The sequence below is a fragment of the Mustela putorius genome, unplaced genomic scaffold (genome assembly GCF_011764305.1).
Source record: "Mustela putorius furo isolate JIRA1106 unplaced genomic scaffold, ASM1176430v1.1 tig00000430_pilon_pilon_pilon, whole genome shotgun sequence".
NCBI lineage: Eukaryota > Metazoa > Chordata > Mammalia > Carnivora > Mustelidae > Mustela > Mustela putorius.
Genome location: NW_025421377.1, coordinates 9,358,260 through 9,379,006, shown reverse-complemented (window position 1 = coordinate 9,379,006; position 20,747 = coordinate 9,358,260).

Genomic DNA, 20,747 nt, shown 5'->3' with positions numbered 1-20,747 from the left:
AGAGAAACCTAGCCAAGAACAGGGGCAAACTGAAACTAAATTCACAGTGTATCTTAAATGATACCACATGAACCTTTCTGTATTTCATTTCTAAAAGGGTCCCACTGAGGACTCTAGTATTAACATTTGCCTCAGAAACAACTAACACTTAATATACTTTATTGACACTTACTTATTAATAAGTTGTAGAGTTAATCATGGGACTTACTGTTGAAGCATTGCTGTTTAATCAATATACAGTAGAACCTCCATTTTTTTATTACCTGGTAAGTCTTTTTAACAGTATTCTCCCCAGTGACTCTTATCAATCAAACAAAAGGGGAAATACAGTTATGTTCATTCATTACTATGCTTAATGATAGTCCATGGCATTTTTTTTATTTTTTTTTTAAGATTCTATTTATTTATTTGTCAGAGAGAGAGAGAGAGAGCGCGAGCACAGGCAGACAGAGTAGCAGGCTGAGGCAGAGGGAGAAGCAGGCTCCCTGCCCAGCAAGGAGCCCAATGTGGGACTTGATCCCACGCACCAGGATCATGACGTGAGCTGAAGGCAGCCGCTCAACCAACTGAGCCACCCAGGCATCCCGAGCCCATGGCATTTTTAAAGGCAACTGTAAAATAAGTCGGACATATATATATGAAAATGTGATGTCTCTCTATGTCAGTAATAAGTAGGAACAGTATTAAATGTTTGGTATTATGTGTTCGAGGTATAAATGTTTTGCCCCCTTTTACCAAAAAAGAACACGATGTGTATACAGGAAAGTATTAAAGTTGTTTAGCATCCAACTAAAGTTCTAAACTGAGGACTATTTTGCTCCTAGGGGACATTCGGTGATGTCTGGAGACTCGATTGTCACAACGCGTCCAACTGACCTTCACCAAAGAACCTCCTGGCTTCTTTTTTTCCTAGGAAATCTTGCCAAGACTATAGGACCAGCCACTCATTAGTCCCTAAACAGTGTTAATTGGGGGCCACCCATGGGTTAAACATCACACAATATATATTTTATACATTTATATATATAACAATCACCTTGGAATATCATTTCCATTGAAGAGATGATGAAACTGAGGCTCAGGAAAATAACACAGCGTACCCAAGATCTTATGTCTGGGAAGAAGTATTGGAGCCAAGAGGAAAATCCAAGGCTCCAGGCTCTAAAGCCAAAGCTCTTTCCATCACACCAACCTCTTAGTTCAACAGGCTCTGAGCTTGAGATACGGGTGTAGATTTTGGGGGCAAGTTTCAACACCTGTGTGGGAGAGAAATATGATTGGGATGCTGATCCCAAGATCCTGTATAGGGCTCTGGAGCTGAGATGGCCTTTCTGGCCTTTCAGAGTCATCCAGCCTTAAGGCAAGGGAACTGGGCCTCCATATCCCACGGTCTCATAGACTAGTCCAGATTCTGGCTTCCCCAGGGAGAGAGAGTATGACCTTAGGTGAAGTAGCTTCTTATGGGGAGGACAATGGCAAAGAAGAACTCAGTCAAGAGTCAGCTTCCAGAGCTCCCAGAAGCTGAGAAAATGAGTGCCTTAGACCCACAAAGAGAACTGGGCAGGATCCTACAGCATCCACCACATCGGAGAACACAAGCCCCCACCCCACCCCCACCATATTTCCTAACCCTAGCTGTTCTGACAAGGTTGAATCCTCTGTCCTTAGTGGGGGGGGGGGGGGACTGTTGCCTATTTTAGGTACCACTTACCATATGATTTTGAATCAGTAACTTAATCTCTTGGTACTTTAATTTCCTCATCTGAAATATGAAAGTACGACTCACAACGTGGCATTTTTCAGAATACAACTCCCGGAACCTAAGCACCTGGAAAATGTTTCCTGTTGCTGTGTATTTCTTACTTTGGCTTTCCTCCCTTCTTTCCAGCTGCTTCCAGGTATAAAAAGTGCTTTAAAGTCAGATACCAACAGACATAGGTTATGGAAGTGCCCAAATCTCAGCTCAGGACTTTGGCCCATTGTTTACTTCAGTCCTACGACTGCTACTGCCACCTCACTTTACTCACTACCACTTAAGAGAATGATTCCTTAAAGGAAGCTTCAAGAGACTTCTTTATGCATACCTGAAGTACTCCTGGGCTCACTCCAGGACAGTGGTTGTTTAAATAATTCATGAGAGTTGTGCCTGCAATTGGCAAAGGCAAGGCAAACTGCACACGAACAGCTTATTCTTTACATGCCTGCACGGGGTCTTTGATAATACAAGATGCTAGCATAGAATTCAGTACTGCTTAAAAAAAAAAAAAAAGGAAAGAAAAGAAAAGAAAAAAACTTAAGTGCTCCAAAGAAGACAAGACAATATTTAGAGAACAGTTAAGCCCAAAAGCGATGGATATGAAGGTGACAGCCACCAGGTGATAAACATAAAAGAGGTACTGCATTCTTTAGCCAGGTTGGGACACGGTCCCTTCAAGAACCAGACCGTTCTCATTTTCAAGAGGATACAATAAATACAGAGTCGTTTTCCCCATACAGAAGCCTTGATGACTTTCTTAATGCTCCTGCCAAAATGAATGTTGGATGATGCTTGATGCTGTTGAATGATGACGATGTTATCTATTTCTCTAATGCTGTTAGAAAGCACTGTATTACACAGTTAAAGGTTGTGAAAATACACTGGGTCAGTGCAAAAAGACAAGATACTGTTGGAATGGCAGTGGTATCCTTCAAATGCATTGTATTGACAGGAAGAGAAAAATGAGTTTATCTCAGAAAGCTGGCATGGCTGATAAGCCAGAATGGCTAATCATGTAACCTATCTGGGCTTTCATAATTTTGTTTTTGTTAGAGTCATGAGCCCATTGCCTTCTCTTCCAACACAATTGCCCAATGTTCAACCAAAAGGAACCATTCAATTTTATCCCCCAAACCGAAGTTCTCCCATTTCCAAAACATAGCTTATGTATCTTCCCTGTAACCAGAGCTGCCATCCCTCTATTTTTTTTTTAAAGATTTTATTTATTTATTTGCCAGACAGAGATCACAAGTAGGCAGAGAGGCAGGCAGAGAGAGAGGAGGAAGCAGGCTCCCCGCTAAGCAGAGAGCCCGATGTGAGGCTTAATCCCAGGACCATGGGATCACAGCCTGAGCGGAAGGCAGAGACTTTTTAACCCACTGAGCCACCCAGGCGCCCCCAACCCTCTATTTTTATCAGACAAACTCCTCTCCATCCTTTAAGGTTTATTTCGATGTCCTCTTTAAATACAAGTTTTTCTAGGCCCACGCTCCCCAAACTAGACATGATCATTCCATGTAAACTTTAATAACACAGTCTGAATCTCCTTTCTAGCAATAATTATTCTTCCCTGTCTTGCTTTGGCTTATTTTATTTATTTATAACATTTATTTTCCTCTATCTTGTAAGCATTTTAAAGCAACAACTATGTCTTAATCCTCTTTGCATCTTCTGTAGTACCTGACACTGTGCCCTGAACTTGAAAAGTTCAATAAATGTGGCTGGATTTATCAATAACACTTTCCCTTTGGCAGTTCGGAACTCACTATTCACCTTTTATTATCCCCGTACTTCCTCTGCTCATAGGAGTCAGCACAAAGTGACCTCAGCTACCCCTTGAAAATACCAGAAAATAGAAGGTTAGATAACTGACACTGTTTATGAAAGGTTGCTACCCTTCTGACTTCCTGGGAGTTATGGGATTCTAGAGTTCAAGTGCTCTTTAAATATCTGAATCTGAGGTTAAGTGAACTGCCCAATGTCACATATGGAGCAAACCTAGGACTAAGATCTAATGTAAGAATGAGATATTTTGTTGTTCAACACTGTTGTCATAGATTGGATTAGAGCTTTTCTCTTTTGAGGTCTTGAGCTCATTCATCCCAGGAATATAATTTTTAAGTATAAACTTAATAACATTAATTTGCCAAAACAATAATAATCATAAGAAACCTTGGCCTTAACATGTACAGCCAGCATGCTCTATCCTGATTCAAAGTTTCAATGACAATTGTGTCAGATTTAAATAATACAAGCATGTACTTGCTTATGACAAAAACACTTCAGGTTCTGTTTGTACTATTGAGAACATCCAAAGAAAAATAAAGTTCAAGTAGAAACGTTTTGATGATTTTATTCTCAGTAGAACTCAACCACAAACCAAAGTCACAGAGGAATGATGCTTCAAATGAAGTGAAAATAATGAATCAATAACATGACTGGCAAATTCTGGGGAATGGATCAGAGTTCTGAAAAACCTTCACAAAAGATTTTCTTCCAGGGAGCTTCTGCAGCATCCAAATGCATTTATTATTGGCTCACTGCAATTTCTATGGAGCAGAAACTAAGCAAGACCCTTCCTGCTCACTTCCATTTTTCATGTGGTTGGCTATAACCTCATATTCCCTTGTTTAAGTGCAACCTCCAACCTGTCTTCATCAGGTTAAATTAAAAGATTTTTTACACCCTACAATCTGTGATTTTATAGCTTCCTTTTACCCTAAAGTTAAGATGACCTTATGACCCAAGACCATGTTTGGAAAGCTATCTAGTTTCAGTTTCTTTACAATGCCTGTGTATGTCATTCTCCTCAGGGTGATTACCACGTAGGTGAGCATAACACAGTTCTATACAACACTTCTTCCATGTCATGAAGTTCAATACTAAATGCCTGGTGATTCTAATTATAATAAAGGCCATTGGAACTATTTAACACAAACTTCCATGGGGCTACATAGCCAAAGAGAAGCAAACACTTGTGCTATTATGTGGTAAATTCAGAGCTTGGCACACACAAAACCAAGGAAATTTCGATAAAGGCAGATTTATCTTTTTAGAGCTCTGTAAGTAATGAGAGGTCATATTGAAGATTTGCTGCATAGTAAAAGCACCTTCAGTCAACCTATCTGTCATCCCGGACAGGTCTTTAGGGGAAAGTCTATGCAAGGTAGAATGCCAAAAGGTTATATAAAGTATATGAATAAAAGTGGACTATAAGAAAAATGCTTTTAATTTTGGAATTGATGAAATTTGACCATGAAATAATATAATTGGCTTCTATCAGCACAGTAAGATGTAAATTCTGGTTGAAACAGATACTGTCCATTCAAAATGGTTATCTTGGGAGTTAATATATACTCTAACTACACTACTCTTATTCCAAATACATCATCTTTCATAAAAATTAGTTTCAGGACACAGTCTGTCAAAATCTTCATCTGGGCTTTTAAGCTGGGCTTGATTTTTGGAAAACAACCTGCTACAGGCAGACTCTGAGGTGTCCCCATGCCCTCTGCCTCCTGGGTTCATGGTTTTATGCAATCCCCCCTTCCTCAAGTGTGAGTGGGGTTCATAACTTGCTTCCAGCCAATAGAATATGGCAAAGATGACAGAATATATATAATTACATATATAAAATTACATTATCTAAGATTATAACCCAACTTGCTAGTAGACAATCTCTCCCTTGCTGGCTTTGAGGAAGCAAGTACTAATGCTGGGAAGGTCCGCTGAGCAAGAAGCTGAGGATAGCCGAGACAGCAAGAAACTGAAGCCCTCAGCCAACATCCCACATAGAACTGAACATTGCCAACAACCATGTGAACTTAGAAGTCAACCCTTCTCCAGCCAAACATTCAAATGAGGTCCAGCCCTGGCTAATATTTTGCAACCTTATGAAGGACCCAACTAAGCCATGCCCAGACTCCTGACCCACAGAAAGCGAGATAATAGGTGAGATGGTTTTAAACCAATAAGTTTGTCATAATGCTATTATGCAGTAATAGATAACTTACGTGAAAACGCTGGTCATTCTGAGCCCACACTAGTCAATGTAATATGTAATTTTTTTTTTTTACCTTAGATACCATTCTTAAATCTTTTTTTAAAAAAGATTTTATTTATTTATTTGACAGAGTGAGATAGAGAGAGCATGAGAGGGGAGAAGGTCAGAGGGAGAAGCAGACTCCACATGAAGCTGGGAGCCTGATGTGGGACTCGATGCCGGGACTCTGGGATCATGACCTGAGCCAAAGGCAGTCACCCAACCAACTGAGCCACCCAGGCACCCCCATTCTTAAATCTTATCCTCCTAATTACCTTTTCCTTACCTTGCTTTTCTACCTATTCACTCCTAAGATAATCAAGAATTCTCTGGAAAGGGAGGCACTTTCAATTTTACCTAATACTTTATATGTCAGATTAACAGCATCTAGCATTCATAGGACATTTACTATGGATCAGGCACTGTGCTAAGGACAGTAAAAGTTAGAAACATTCCCATTCCCATTCTAAAAGCGAGGAAATAGAATAAAATAAATTTCCCAAGGTCAAAAAGCTAGTAAACAGCAGTGCTGAGAATCTAGCTCAAAGCAGTCAACTTCCAGAGTTTACACAATTGAACATCTCTCCTATAAAGGATGTGCACAAGCACATTTGAGGTCCCTATAAGAAAAGAAAAAAAAAAAGACAAGCTATTCTAATGTTGGGACTTTGAGAGTTTAAGATATTTAGTCATTTAACTTGTTAATAGCCAAGTAGAGCCTAAAAAAATCAAAGTTTCATTGCTGTGCCTAATCCTGCGCTCTTTCTACCACATGAACACCCATCAGTTGTCGCTCTGAGGTCCTGAGGCTAATTATTTTGTGGGCAGGTCTTGACATCCAGGGTGTGGCAATATCTAAAAGAGAATCTCTGAAAGAGTTTTGAATGAAGAAACCATCAACTAAACACTTGGTGTAAATACACTCTAGGGTTCCATTTTGAAAGATAATACTCATCTCCAGTAGTATTTCTATGATCATAAAATTATAATCACCACACCTCATAAGCCAACACAAACTTTACAGTTATACCTCATTAGCAAACACAAAAATAAGTTAGTGAATACAAGGTACATAGCTCTGTGAAACTCAATTTCCTAAACCATAAAATGAGGAGGGTTGGAGAAGATGGATATTTCTCAAAGTATGTTCTAAAGAACACTAACCCCACAAGACATTAAAATGTGTTTGGGGGGGGACAAAACATGGGGAGGAAGAGTTTTTATGGTCAAACAAGTTTATGCTCTTTGCAGCTCTCTGGGAGGCTGATGTCCACATTAGCACTTAGAGGCTCTGAGAAGTTCTGTACTAAAGAAATCTATGAACTCTGCTGAACCGAGTGGCTTCAGAAGTTTTTAACCACATAACCTTTTTTTCTGGGAACACTTTTATTAATGTCTTCTAAGACTCTAATTTCTACTTGGGAAATTCCATGAATTTACCTCAAGGTTAATTTTCATTTCACATGAGGTTAAAAATTAAGGTTGACCTATACAAGGAGTTAGAAGTAGTTTGTTTAAGTTATATAAAACTTAGGAGGCAACTGCAAATGTCCCCAACAGCATACATTTTCTCCAGACTTCCAATCCATCAATTTCAGCTGTCTATTATCTACTTATTCTTTTCAAGGCACCCTGAGTTAATGATTTTGATGAATCTCAGAATGAAAAATAACATTTACTGATAATCAACCCATTTTCAGAGCAAAAATTCTTGGTGTAACCATTTATCCTACCAACTTGCTTCATGTAATCACACATTTCCCATAAAGAAACAGAAAAAGAGGACAAAAAGGTAACATTTCTATTACACAATGACTTTGGGGAGTCTTCTCCATGCTGTTTCCTTATTTCAGCTAAGATAATCATGTTCAAAGGGTATATTAATCCTATTGACTTTTGCAAAGCTATTTAGAGGAATCTCACCCTTTTTTTTTCCTTTTTTGTCATATTAAGAAAATTTCCTCACCCAAGTCAGTTTTGCAGTCTGTAAAGTGGAAACAATAAAGCAAAGGCTTAGGGATTCACTTCATGTTCCTTTATCAAGCTACTTCCCACACAGCCAAGTCATTAGTAGCAGACGTAACAAAGATATCTTTAGGAAAATCGTGGGTGCTGCTTTACAGCAGTTCTTTTCTCTATGAATCATCTTGGCTTCAGCTCCTACTTTAGGCAAATCATCTTACTTTTCCCAGGCTTTGTTTTTAAGACTCTGTTTCCTCATCCACAAAATGGGCTCTTTACAGAGCTGTTGAGAGGAGTCAATGAAATAGTGTGTGGGAAATATCATTCAATACATTTACCAAAAAGGCATCTGTGAGCCTGGAACTCTGCTTTTAAGGATGCTACTGCACTTAACCATTATTATGACACTTACATGGTGACTTCTGTCATTCCAATTTGCATAAATGAGAGAACAGAAAAGTTAAGAAACCTGCCCAAGTTCACCCAGCTAATAAATAGAGTACTATGAATCTGAACTCTTCTCTATTTGCCTCTTGGTTCTTTCCATGGTACCACACCGGTGTTGAACAAAATGTGTTGTCTCCTATAGCATATATTTACCAAGATGCTGAAACAAATTTAAAAATAAGGAAAGAAAAAAGTCTTAAGTCGGCCTGATCTCTAGGCAAAGTCATCAAGTAAGCCAAACTGTTCTCTATCCTTGCTGTGCACCAGGGAACAGAGTCCTCATGCTGCTCCCATACTAAGCCCAAGGATCTACTCACAGTGCCTCATTAGGGCTACCTCCCCAAACACCGGCCTGTCTTCTTGATCAATGCTACTCAAAGTAGTTGGTCCATAAGCTGTTTGTTAGCAAACAATGTTGAAATAAGGGGTTTGCACTAGAATGTAAATTAATATGTTGCCTCCTTCAATGAGGAAGCCTTGATAACAAAATAAAAATAAAAATAAAAAAGAGTGCTCAGTGACCTGAAAACTACTTATCTCAGGGTGGACTGGCAGCATTCCCCAGACCACACTGTGAGTAGCAGTGTTCTACAACATTCTCAGGATCCTCTTTTTTGGGGCTCCTGGGTGGCTGAGTTGTTGGGTGTGGCTCAGGTCATGATCCCAAGGTCCTGGGATCAAGCCTCGCATCAGGATCCCTGCTCAGCAGGAACCCTACTTTTCCCTCTCCCACTCCCCCCGTTTGTGTTCCCTCTCTCTCTCTCTCTCTCTCTCTGTCAAATAAATAAAATCTTTAAAAAAAAAAAAAAAAGAAGAAGAAGAAGAAGAAGAAGAAGGGCGCCTGGGTGGCTCAGTGGTTAAAGCCTCTGCCTTTGGCCCAGGTCATGATCCCAGGGTCCTGGGATCGAGCCTCACATCGGGCTCTCTACTCAGCAGGGAGCCTGCCTCCTCCTCCTCCTCTCTCTCTCTGCCTGCCTCTCTGCCTACTTGTGATCTGTCTGTCAAATAAATAAAAAATCTTTAAAAAAAAAAAAAAAAAAGAACCCTCAGTTCCCCATACCCAAAGCTGGATAACTGGAAGCCAATTCTGGCAACCACCTTTAACGAATACGCACATATAAGGAATAGATCAAATTACTGACCCTAGTTTTCTATGGCTGTTGAGATTATGAGTGTCAGTGTAATGGTAAAGACTGTAGACTTTCAAGCTAGACTGAGTTTGAATCTTGACTCTCATACTTAAAGGTGTGACATCTTAGGAAAAATAATCTAAAGTTTTCTGTACCTTGTTTCTTCATTTCTAAATAAAGAAATAGCAATAACAACAACAAAAAAAAGAGCCCTCTTTTTTCTTTCTCCAACAGAACGTAACTGATTTTATGGTCATTTCCCGTATTCATTCTCTGCTATTTTCTGTGACTAATATTAAAGCTAATTTATGTGAAGGTATTGGAGTCACTAACAGTTAATGTTTAGTGGCTTTGGGTAGAATAATTGTCACTTAAAATGGGTCTATTATAGATATTCCTTAACCCAGAAAATCATTCTAATAGTGAAGATTTTAGGTACCATGTAAGACAATGAGAAATACATATTAGGGAGACATAAAATTTAGATGTTGCTTAAATCATAGCAAACTAACCCACAAATATGTGAGTATGTGCACATGCACACGTATGTGCTCACTGGTGACATTTGAGACACGATGTGTTACAGTATTATGATGTGAAAGTTAGGGAGAGAAGTTGCGTTGCTTACTCTTTAAAGATCCCTCTCCCCCCCCCCAAAAAAAAAAGGAGAGAGAGAGAAAAACAAAAGATTTCCTCTTAGTTTTCCAGGGACAAATAGGGTAAACTTAAACCTTGCTTCTCTATCAGAGACAGATATATTTTCTTTCTCCTCTTCCCTTCCCTGAGTACTGAAGTACTAAAGCTGGCTATGCACCCAATGGGCCAAGAAGAATGCCTGCCACATCACAGGTACTCAGTAAATTCACTAATTCCCCAGCAAACATCCACTTAACACTTAAGTTGTGCCGGGCCTTTTCATACAGCAGGGAATGAATGAAATGGATGAAGACCATGTCACTCATGATGCTCACATCCCAGTGGAAAACGCATTAAATAGAAGGGAGGAGGAAAGAAAGTGAAGCCTTTAAAAAAGTTCACGTTGGGGGCAAAATGAGGAAAAAGCAAATTAAATGTGTGCAGCCTACATTGTATATTCTTTCACTTGACCATATCCAGAATGTTATGGAACCATCATAGTTCTGTGGCGGCTTGACTTTGGGTATTCAAATTGCTCCAAAAGGGACATGTTGGTGGCTCAAATGGTAAAGTATCTGCCTTTGGCTCAAGTCATGATCTTAGGGTCCTGGGATTAAATACCATGTCAGACTCCCTGTGGAGTGGGGAGCCTGCGTCTTACTCTCCCTCTGTCTCTCCCCCTGTTTGTACTCTCTCTGCATCCCTCTATCTCTCAAATGAATAAATAAAATATTTTTAAAAATAAAAGTTAATAAATAAATTGTCCAAAAGGCAGTTGAACTGTGTTTAAGGAAAAAGTTTCCTACTGAGATAAGATTACCATGGGAAGGCACAAACTCCATTCTCTTGAGTTTTTAAAACAAAATAAATAATCCAAAAATTATTAAAATTATTAAATTATATAAAATGATTAAAATCCAACTCTAATGGGGGACCATAAGGAAAAGAAAACACTGGATAGAGAATCTGAGCCCCTGCTGTGTCATTTATAAGCTGGTGACCTTGGCCAAGTCACCCCCCCACCATACGTCTCAGTGTCCTCATGTATAGAAAGAAAAGTGTTCAGTGACCTGTGGGTTCCCATCCAGTCCTATGATTTCAGTGACACTAAACTCTTCTGGTCTCTTCAAGTCCTGCACTTCTATATTTTCATTATTACAGGTTTTCAAAGAAAAAACTTCTGAAAGTATAGGCTTATCCTCAAGATTTTTTTCAAAAGTATAGCCCGCTACTGAGATTACCATCATACAGAGTCTAAGAGAGAAAGGAAAGAAAGAGGAAGAAACAGAGGAGACAGAGAGAGAGAGACTGAACCCACAATAATGTCATCATGTCTGCATATGGCTTTTAACATGGTTCTTACTGTCATGGCTATATCTCCTTCCTTGTCATTACACACTTTTTACAGTATATACTGTTAAAAAGAAATATGAAAACCAAGTTTTGTCATTTAAAGCATACTGTAAGTGCACTACAGAAATTTCTATTAAAGTGAATCCTTTAATATCTTTTGTGATGTAAGTAATTGCCCATATTTCATTTTTGTGATAATCTGGGTTTATGTGAATTTATTTCTTTAAATTATAGCCAGTATTTACCAAGGGACCACTCTGACTCAGGCTCTATGCCAAAAAGTTTACACACAGTATTGTATCTAATACTAACAATAACCCCATGAAATCTTCAGTATGATTATCACCATCTTACAGATGGGGGAAATGCAGCTCAGAAAGGCTAAGTGACAATCCAAAGTCACCCAGTCGGTAGGGAGATGAAGAAAGCAAACCTACATTTATGTGATCCTAGAGACCAAGTTCTCAAACACTACCCACAAATACTAAGGAAAAGGCCTACTCCAGGCACATCTGAACTATGCAGCCTCACTTTGTCCTTTGGCTTCTATTTTCTTAGACCCCAAAGTTCCTCCAGCCATCTCTCAGCTACTAAACCTTGTTTTCAGGTCTGACAAATGGCAAGGAATTTCCAGGCTAAGATACTGCTCTCAGAAGTCCAGGTCTGTGAGCAGAGATAGACCGTGGGTGGCTTAGAGGAGTGTAGACAGGCCAAGAGAAAGCTCAAAGCCATGTTATCTGGGGACACTTGGAAGAAGTGAGTAAGTTTGGACTGGAGAGGAAAAAACTCAAGGGAAACAGATGCTAGCATAGTCTTTTCATAGTTCAGTGGTCTCATTTGAAGAAGTTGCTTCAGCCAGAAACAGCAGACTTTTGGTACACTCAGCAACACAAATAAATCTTTAAAATACAGGAAGAAACAAAATGTGAGCTGTAGCACAATGCCATCTATTTAAATTAAAAATCTATGGCAAAAGAATAATTCCTGTTTTATAAGAACTCATACCAATAGAAAGATACACATCACACATACTAGGACTGCTGCCTGTGAAGAGTGAGGAGATGGGATAAAAGGAAAGATTTCTCCTATATTTTTTAGTCCAAATATAAAGAGAAACCCCTGTGCTAAATAAGCTCTGGCTGATAACGCTAGGATTGGCAAGTAAAACTTGAAGAGTGCCGTGCAAAACATATACAGAACCCAACCACCTTTCACACCTCTCCTTGCCCAATACACCACCATCTCTGGTCTGAACTACAGCCACAGCCTCTAACTGCTCTCCCTAAGTTCCCACTTTTCTCTGTTCAGTCTATTTGTGGAGAAAATCTTTTAAAGCATAGATCAGATCATATTAGTCCCTACCTCAACACACTCCAGTGACTCCCCACCTTATTCAGAGTAAAATCCAGTATCCTTACAATGGCCCACAGGACTTGGGTCCCATTCCCTGTTTAATCTCCTCTCGCGCTCTCTCCTTCGTATTCCCCTATCCAACTGCATTGTCTTCCTCGGTGCTCCATGAACACACTAAGCACACGCCTGCCTCAGGGCCTATGCACTTACTATTTCCACTGCCTGGAATGCTCCAACTACAGACATGTGTATGTCTCATTCAGGACTGCCGTTGAAAGTCACATGTCAGTAAGGCCTTTCCTTACCGCTCTAGTTAAAAATTGCAAGTGCCCACCCGACACCATCTTTCTTCCTTTCTTAATTATCTCCCATCATGCTTTTCATTTTACTTGCCTTGTTCACTATCTCCCTCCTGTAGAAAACAAGCTCAGGAGCAAAGGGATTTCTGTCTACTTGTTCACTGCCGTATCCTCAGAGTTTAAACTGTATGGATGCACTCCATAAATATATGCACTCCATATATGGTATGCACTCCATAAATATATTTTAATTGATTTTTGTTCAACATAGAAAACTTCCTATAGAATTTTCCATTAATGAAATGAAATATCTCGTAAGAAAATGAGCTCCCCATCCTTGGAGGTATACACGCAAAGGCTAAGTGACCTCTTTGTAAAGACACCGAAGAAAGGAATCAAGCACTGGGTATTTGATTGGACCAGATATTAATCCAAGCTCCTGCTAACCCTGAAACACCATGGTTCGTCAACAACCCAAAAATGCTAAAATAAAATGCTTAGACTCCTAAAACTGGGCCTCAGGAGGTCAGCAAACGTTTAAGAAACCAGGATCATATTTCCAGTCTCCTCTACCTAGTGATCTGAGCACCAGCAGTTTGGGTTTGTTTTGTTTCGTTTTTAATCTTTTAAACCCCATGAGTCTATTTGGTAACATTTTCTCCTGAATACAAAAAAGCAGCATACATCTAATTGCAAATGAGAAATTTCAGGACAAGCTAGTGTTATCAAATAACTGTATTATCTGAAAAAAATTCATCATCTCACGTAATTTAAATTCTTGCCCTTTGATCCCTTGTGTATATTTTTGCATTAAAAAGTCTGCCTAAAATTAGTTCAATTCTACCCTTTGGGATAGATTTTAAAACAAAAACATGGAAGGATTAAAAAGAGGAACAGAATGACTGATAGTTGAGATTTCTTCTATAGAGTCTCTTGATTTATGTATGATAAGAAGGCTGAAAGCCTATGCGGAAAGACCAAAAAAGAAGAAAATGAATATTCTAGGGACCACACAAATTAGTGATGTCGCCATCCTCCAGGGAAGAAAATACTTTGATCCTATATATACAGTGATGAGAAAATCGCAGCACCCAAGAGATAGAGACCCTGCTTCAGAATCGATTAAATGCAGGCTAAAGTAAGGTCCAAATATTTCCTGTATTGCCTCTGCCCTCTGGTAGTAGATGGGATTCATCAGTTGTATAAACAGCCAGGGGGTCCTACAAGTAACTAAATGATAGCAACAAGAGTGGCCCTCTGCTCCTGGAAGCAAAAATTCTGAAACCAACCTGGAAACTCTTCAGAGCAGAATAGGTGCTCCATCCCTGTTTACAGCTTTCCTTAGCACAGAGATTGGGGACCCATAAGGATATCCATTTACAACACTTTATTTTATCCAGGAAAGGGCGCAGGTTTATCTCACCACTTTTACAGAAATCTATCCTTCCTAAAAAAAGAAGGAGTTTTGAGTTTGGGATTTTTTCAGGTAATACACATTCTCCCACCTGTTGTTATCATACTCTGTCTCTGGAAAGGAGCCCACAAGTGCACAACAAGTCAGAACAAGAGCCAGTGATTATCATTTGTTCATTACATTCCTTGTCAAGGTGAGGGTATCTCAGGGGATTTTTTTTTTCAAGTTTTTATCCAAATTCCAGTTAGTTAACAGTGTAATATTACTTTCAGGTGTGCAATATAGTGATTCAACACTTCCCTACGACACCCGGTACTTATCACAAGTGCACTCCTTAATCCCCATCACCTATTTCACCCATCCCCCACCATCTCCCTTCTGCTAACCATCAGTTTGTTCTCTAGAGTTAAGAGTCAGTTACTTGGTTCTTCTTTTCTTGTTCCCCCCTAAATCCATCTGTTTTGTTTCTTAAATTCCACATATGAGTGAAATCATATGATACCCATATTTCTCTAACTAATTTAACTTACCATAATATTCTCTAGCTCCACCCACATCACTGCAAATGGCAAGATTTCATTCTTTTTCATGACTGGGTAATATTCCATTGTGCCTATGTGTGTGTAGGTGTGTGTGGGTGTGTACATACCACCTCTTCTTTATCCATTCATCACTTGATGGACATTTAGGCTCTTTCCATAATTTGGAAATTGTGGAGAATGCTGCTATAAACATCATGGTGCATGTATCCCTTCAAATCAGTATTTTTGTATCTTTTGGATAAATACCTAGTAGTCCAATTGCTGGATCATAGGGTAATTCTATCTTTAACTTTTTGAGGAACTTCCACACTCTTTTCCAGAGTAGCTGCACCAGTTTACATTCCCATCCACAGTGTAGAAAGGTTCCCCTTTCTCTGCATCCTCTCCAACACCTGTTGTTTCCTGTGTTGCTAGTTCTGGCCATTCTGAGAGGTATGAGGTGATAATCACTATAGTTGTGATTTGTATTTCCCTGATGATGAGTGACATTGAACATCTTTTTATCTGTCTGCTAGCCATTGGTATGTTTTCTTTGGAAAAATGTCTGTTCATGTCTTCTGCCCATTTCTTAACTGGATTATTTGTTTTCTGAGTGTTGCGTTTGATAAGTTCTTTATAGTTTTTGGATACTAACCTTTTATCAGATATGCATTTGCAAATATCTTCTCCCATTCCATCATCCATTTTTTAGTTTTGTTGTCTGTTTCGTTCACTGTGCAGAAGCTTTTTATTTTGATGCAGTTTATTTTTCATATACTCTGGTTTCTCTTCAGATTATACAAATCTTTCACCTTTTACCAAGAGTTTATTTTTGCTTTTGTTTCCGCTGCTTCGGGGCATATATCTATTAAGAAGTTGTTATAGTCAGTGTCAAAGAGGTTACTGCCTATGCCCTCCTCTAGGATTTTAATGGTTTGTTTTCTGTCTTACATTTAGGTCTCTCATCCATTTTCAATTTATTTTTATGTATAGTGTAAGAAAGTGGTCCAGTTTTCCCAAAATTGTTTGTTGAAGAGACTTCTTCCCATCGGGTATCTTTTCCTGCTCTGTCGAAGGTTAATTGACCAGATAGCTGTGGGTTCATTTCTGGGTTTTCTATTCTATTCTATTGATCTATTTTTGTGCCAGTACCATACCATCTTGATCACTACAGCTTTGTAATACAGCTTGAAGTCTAGAATTGTGATGCCTCCAGTTTTGCTTTTCTTTTTCAAGATTGCTTTGGCTATTCAGGGTCTTTTGTAATTCCATACAAACTTTAGGATTGTTCATTCTAGCTCTGTGAAAAAATGGTGTTGGTGTTTTGATAGGGACTGCATCAAATGTATAGATTGTTTTGGGAATACAGATATTTTAATAATATTTGTTCTTCCAATCATGAGCTTGGAATGCTTTTCCATTTCTTTGTGTCTTCAATTTCCTTCATCAGTGTTTTATAGTTTTCAGAGTACTGACCTTTTACTTCTTTGGTTAGTTTTACTCCATCTTACTATTTTTGGCACGACTGTAAGTTGGATTGATTTCATGACTTCTCTTTCTGCCGCTTCATTATTGGTGTCCAGAAAAGCAACAGACTTCTGTACTCTGATTTTTTATTCTCAGGGAATTTCTAAAGGGAGTTCCCTAACACTGGCTGAATAGTGATCTACAGGGCCACTGGTCCTCTTTCTGAGATTTTCTCTTTTACCCTCCCCCCACCCACTCTCCTCCTGATAATGGGGTAGTTCATTCTATAGAACATGTGTTTTCTTATAGAAATTGATACCCTAAAAGAAAAATGTTTTAAGTAGTTATTTAAGGGTAGATTTGGAGCAACCTCTGCATGCCTAGCATTGTGATCAGTAAGAGGTGAAGATTAGGGAGCAAGGGGAATGAGGAAAGGAAAGCACAGTAAAGAGAGATCTGTTTGTAACCACATGGAGCTCACAATCCATTGGATGGACAAGACTATTATTATAAATTAAAAAGTAACATAGTATGGTATTTCATGCCATAGAAACAAAAGAATATTTAGCACTGGAGGAGATCAAATTTCATGTGGTTTAACCTGAACTAGGTTTTGAATGGTAGGAAAAATAGAGACAATAGTGAAGGTCCGTCTCTAGATAAGCCTGGCCAAAGTCAATCAGACAACTCATCCTTCTATGGGCCTCCCTTCTACAATGTAGCCATATGGGGCAATGGGGGCCACAAATAACCTCAGAGGAAATCAAATAGGCCATAGGTTTGCGGTGGGGTTTTTTTTAAGTTTTTAATTCCAGTTAGCCAACATACAGTGTTACTTCAGCAGGTGGACAATACAGTAATCCAATAGCTCCATACCTCACCCTGTGCTCATCAACACAAGCACACTCCTTATTTTCCATCACCTATTTAACCCATTAATAGGCCATAGATTTTGGTCCCACTTTATGACTCCCTTCAGGATTGTTCAACACATAGAACCTAATTCTCATAAAATACAAAATTAAAATGCTATGGCTAAGTCAGAAAAGTCTTCCCTTTCTACAGAGAACCATTCTATGCATATATTTGTGATCAGCTTCTCTCCAATGTGAGAATTTAAAATAGGAAACAACTAGTAAAAAAAAAAAATGTTGAAAGCAGGTCCAAGATCAGGGCAAAGGGACCAGGTCCCAAAGAGCAAAGCAAACATTAGTGTTCAAATCCCAGACAGAAGGAATCACGTCTTTAAGTATGGTAGAGTGCCATCCTAGAAGTGACAGTCTCCTCCTATTAAAGGCCTTTATACTCATGTAAGTATGACCATACAGGTCCTGGCTATATTATTACAGACACATTACTTACATTTATATAGAGAATGAAGGCAATCCTACCTACTTCCAAGGGTATAAATATTGGAAATAATATAGACAAAGGTTTAAGACAGGGCCTGGGACAGAAATCACTCAAGTGGCATTTATTATTAGCATGGTTAATAATAATCTTTAATAACACTCTTTCACTGTATCAAAGCTTCTTGTTTCTTTCTGACTTTTTTTTTTTTTACTACACCCAAATAACTAAAAAGTTACACACTCGGATCCCCACAGGGTTTTCTTCTCCTGTTAGTGCTGTGGGTCATCCTGGTTTAATCAGTCCTTTTAAAGAATCACCAGCCATTCTTCTGGCTGACATTTTAATCAGGTTTTCCCAAGAATCCCAAAGGAGGAGGGAAATGGAGTTGCAGTGAAAAAAAATCCACTTTTCTCTACATGCCAGTAAATTATAACTTTGTAGCTGCCTCAGAAAAAGAACAAAAGACACATGGCAGAACATTTTTCTGGCTGAAAAAATTGACAAAGTGGTAGAACCAAATTCCTTGCAGTACTGATGGTGGGGTGGGGGTGCCAGACAGGGGCAGGGAACAAGTACAGTTCTGTAGAAGCTCAATAAATGCTTCAAATAGTGAATGAATAAATGAATGATGCAAAGAAGATTTTTCACTTTTTATATTCTGCTGCTTCCAGAAAGGATTTGAGGTGGTTGAGGAATTAATTATATGAGTCAGAGTTTATATGTTCTGACAACTATCACGGAAGTTAAACATTCAAAGATTCCAAATAGCCCAAGACTGGGAGCATTAATTAATTAATGCTAACTCCTCCTGCCTGAACAAGGGCCTCAGGCTAATAACATTCTGAAATTGCTTAAAAGCAGTTATAGTCACAAAACCAAGGTACACCAGGACTCCACTGGGAGCTTTAATAACATTACACCTGAGCTCTTTATGTCAGGAGGGAGCTCAAGAGACCATTCACAGACTGAAGCAAGATGAGGAAAAAGCCTCACTCAGCAAATAACATGCCATTAACTTGGTGTGTGTGAATGGTACTCAGGGAAGCAGTAATTGAGTCAATAAAAAATCAGAGTGGATAAACAGGCCAGAATGGAAGGAGGGGTGAAACTGCCGGTTGCCGAGGAAATACAGAGTGAGACAAGTTGGAATATGTGGGTCACTATATCAGAATCTTAAATACAATGCACATTAAATAAATGGTAGCATATTATAATGACGTGATAGAGGGAAGCAGACATTTAATAAAAATAATGGCTAAATTGTGTCATGTGCTTATTACACACAGGGCACTGTCCTAAACATTTTACTCATGTCTAATCCTCAGTTAAGCCTCACAACAGCCCCACAAGGCAGCTTCCACAATAATGCCTATTGTGCATATGAGGGAACTGAGGTACAGGGAGGTTAAGTGACTTGTTTTTCATATATTATCTCATTTAATCCTCACTGCAGTGCTTTGAGGGAGTTCCCATTTCATAGAAAAGAAAACTGAAGCACGGAGAGTTTAGTAATTTGACCAAGGTCACACATCTAGCAACTAATTATTCAACCAGGGCTCAGAGCCACCCACCCAACGCCAGAGCTGGTACTAACATGCTCTCTGCTGCATGAAATAGGTTTAAATTCACTGCAAGGACTATCTAGCATGAAAAGTTTGGTTTTCATAGTAATAATCATAGGAAATCCTCACAAAGAACTCACTGTGGGCCAGGGACTGTTTTTAATAATTAACCTACTCTTACAATATCCCTCTGGGGAAAAGAGTATATTATTTCCATTTTACAGATGTGGTAACTCAGAGAGGTAACACTCCTGGCATAGAGTCACCTAGTAAGTAGTTGAGTGAGACTTTTTCGAGTCTGTTTTTAACCACCCTGCTCTCCTGCCTAAGAATGATGTTTTGAGGCCATGTTGAACAACATGACGATCGATAACGGGGAAAAAGAAATCAGCCAACAGCAGGGAATTTCCTTCCGAAGCCTCATCTTATCACAGAAGGGTATTCACATCATCATCGTGCCTCAGTGCCAACAATTACTTTTAAAACCGGTGGTCTAATCTGGGAGAAAATCTTGTTTCCAAGAAAGAGAAAACATATGAACGGAAGCACGGTGCTATGCCGCAGACTATGACAAGATGCAAAGACAGGACAAGCTGCAGCCCAAACACCTGTCATTTCCATCCCAAAGGGCAAAGCCCTCGGCTGCCTACCGGATGGGGAGAGCCTCACGACTGTTGATGCCGCCCACAAGTAACTAGAACGGCGCTTCCACTCCAGCATTCTCTCTGCCTTTGGAGAGCAGGCCATGACTTCATTTCATTTTTTCTGTACCCTGCTGGTTTTTTCTATAAATGCTATTGTGTAAAGAGATCCATAAGGAGATAAAGCTGAGAGATGCTGGCCTGTTGAAAATACGTTTTGTAGCCACTCACAAAATGTGACTCTCCCTGCCCGTGCTAAATGTGCTGCTGGGAGACCCTCCAGAGGTGTGAGCGCTGCTCCTTTCCCCTCTGCTAACACATCTCCATCTGCACAGTGTACTGTGGGGAGGCAGTCACAAAAGATCAAACAAAAGGGCTGGAAAGGATTAGTCTCCATTTCTACTAATGTCCTGAACTCCAGGAAAGTCCATATACTCCAGTGGCAGTGTCTGTCTCACAAGGCAAAGCTTTTGACCCATGGCGTGACTCTCTTTTGAGACCTTCCCATTCTCGTCCGTGATTCCTATCTGCTAAACCTGCAAAGATACAAGTCTTCTCCAGAGTATACCTGGGGTCTGCAAATCAAAGGAGTACCACTGGGGTCCAGATTTAAGGAACCTCATTAGATGCCTCATTCTGGATTCCCACACAACCCTGTGTTTCCCTCATCTCAATACACACCAATCACACTGTTTTGAAACTGCCCAGGAATGTGATGGTGTGTCTCTCCCAACAGGCAGTAATTTCTCTGTGACCAGAAACTAGGTTTAGTTTGCTTTTGTTTCTGCAGAACTTAGAATTATACCTAGTG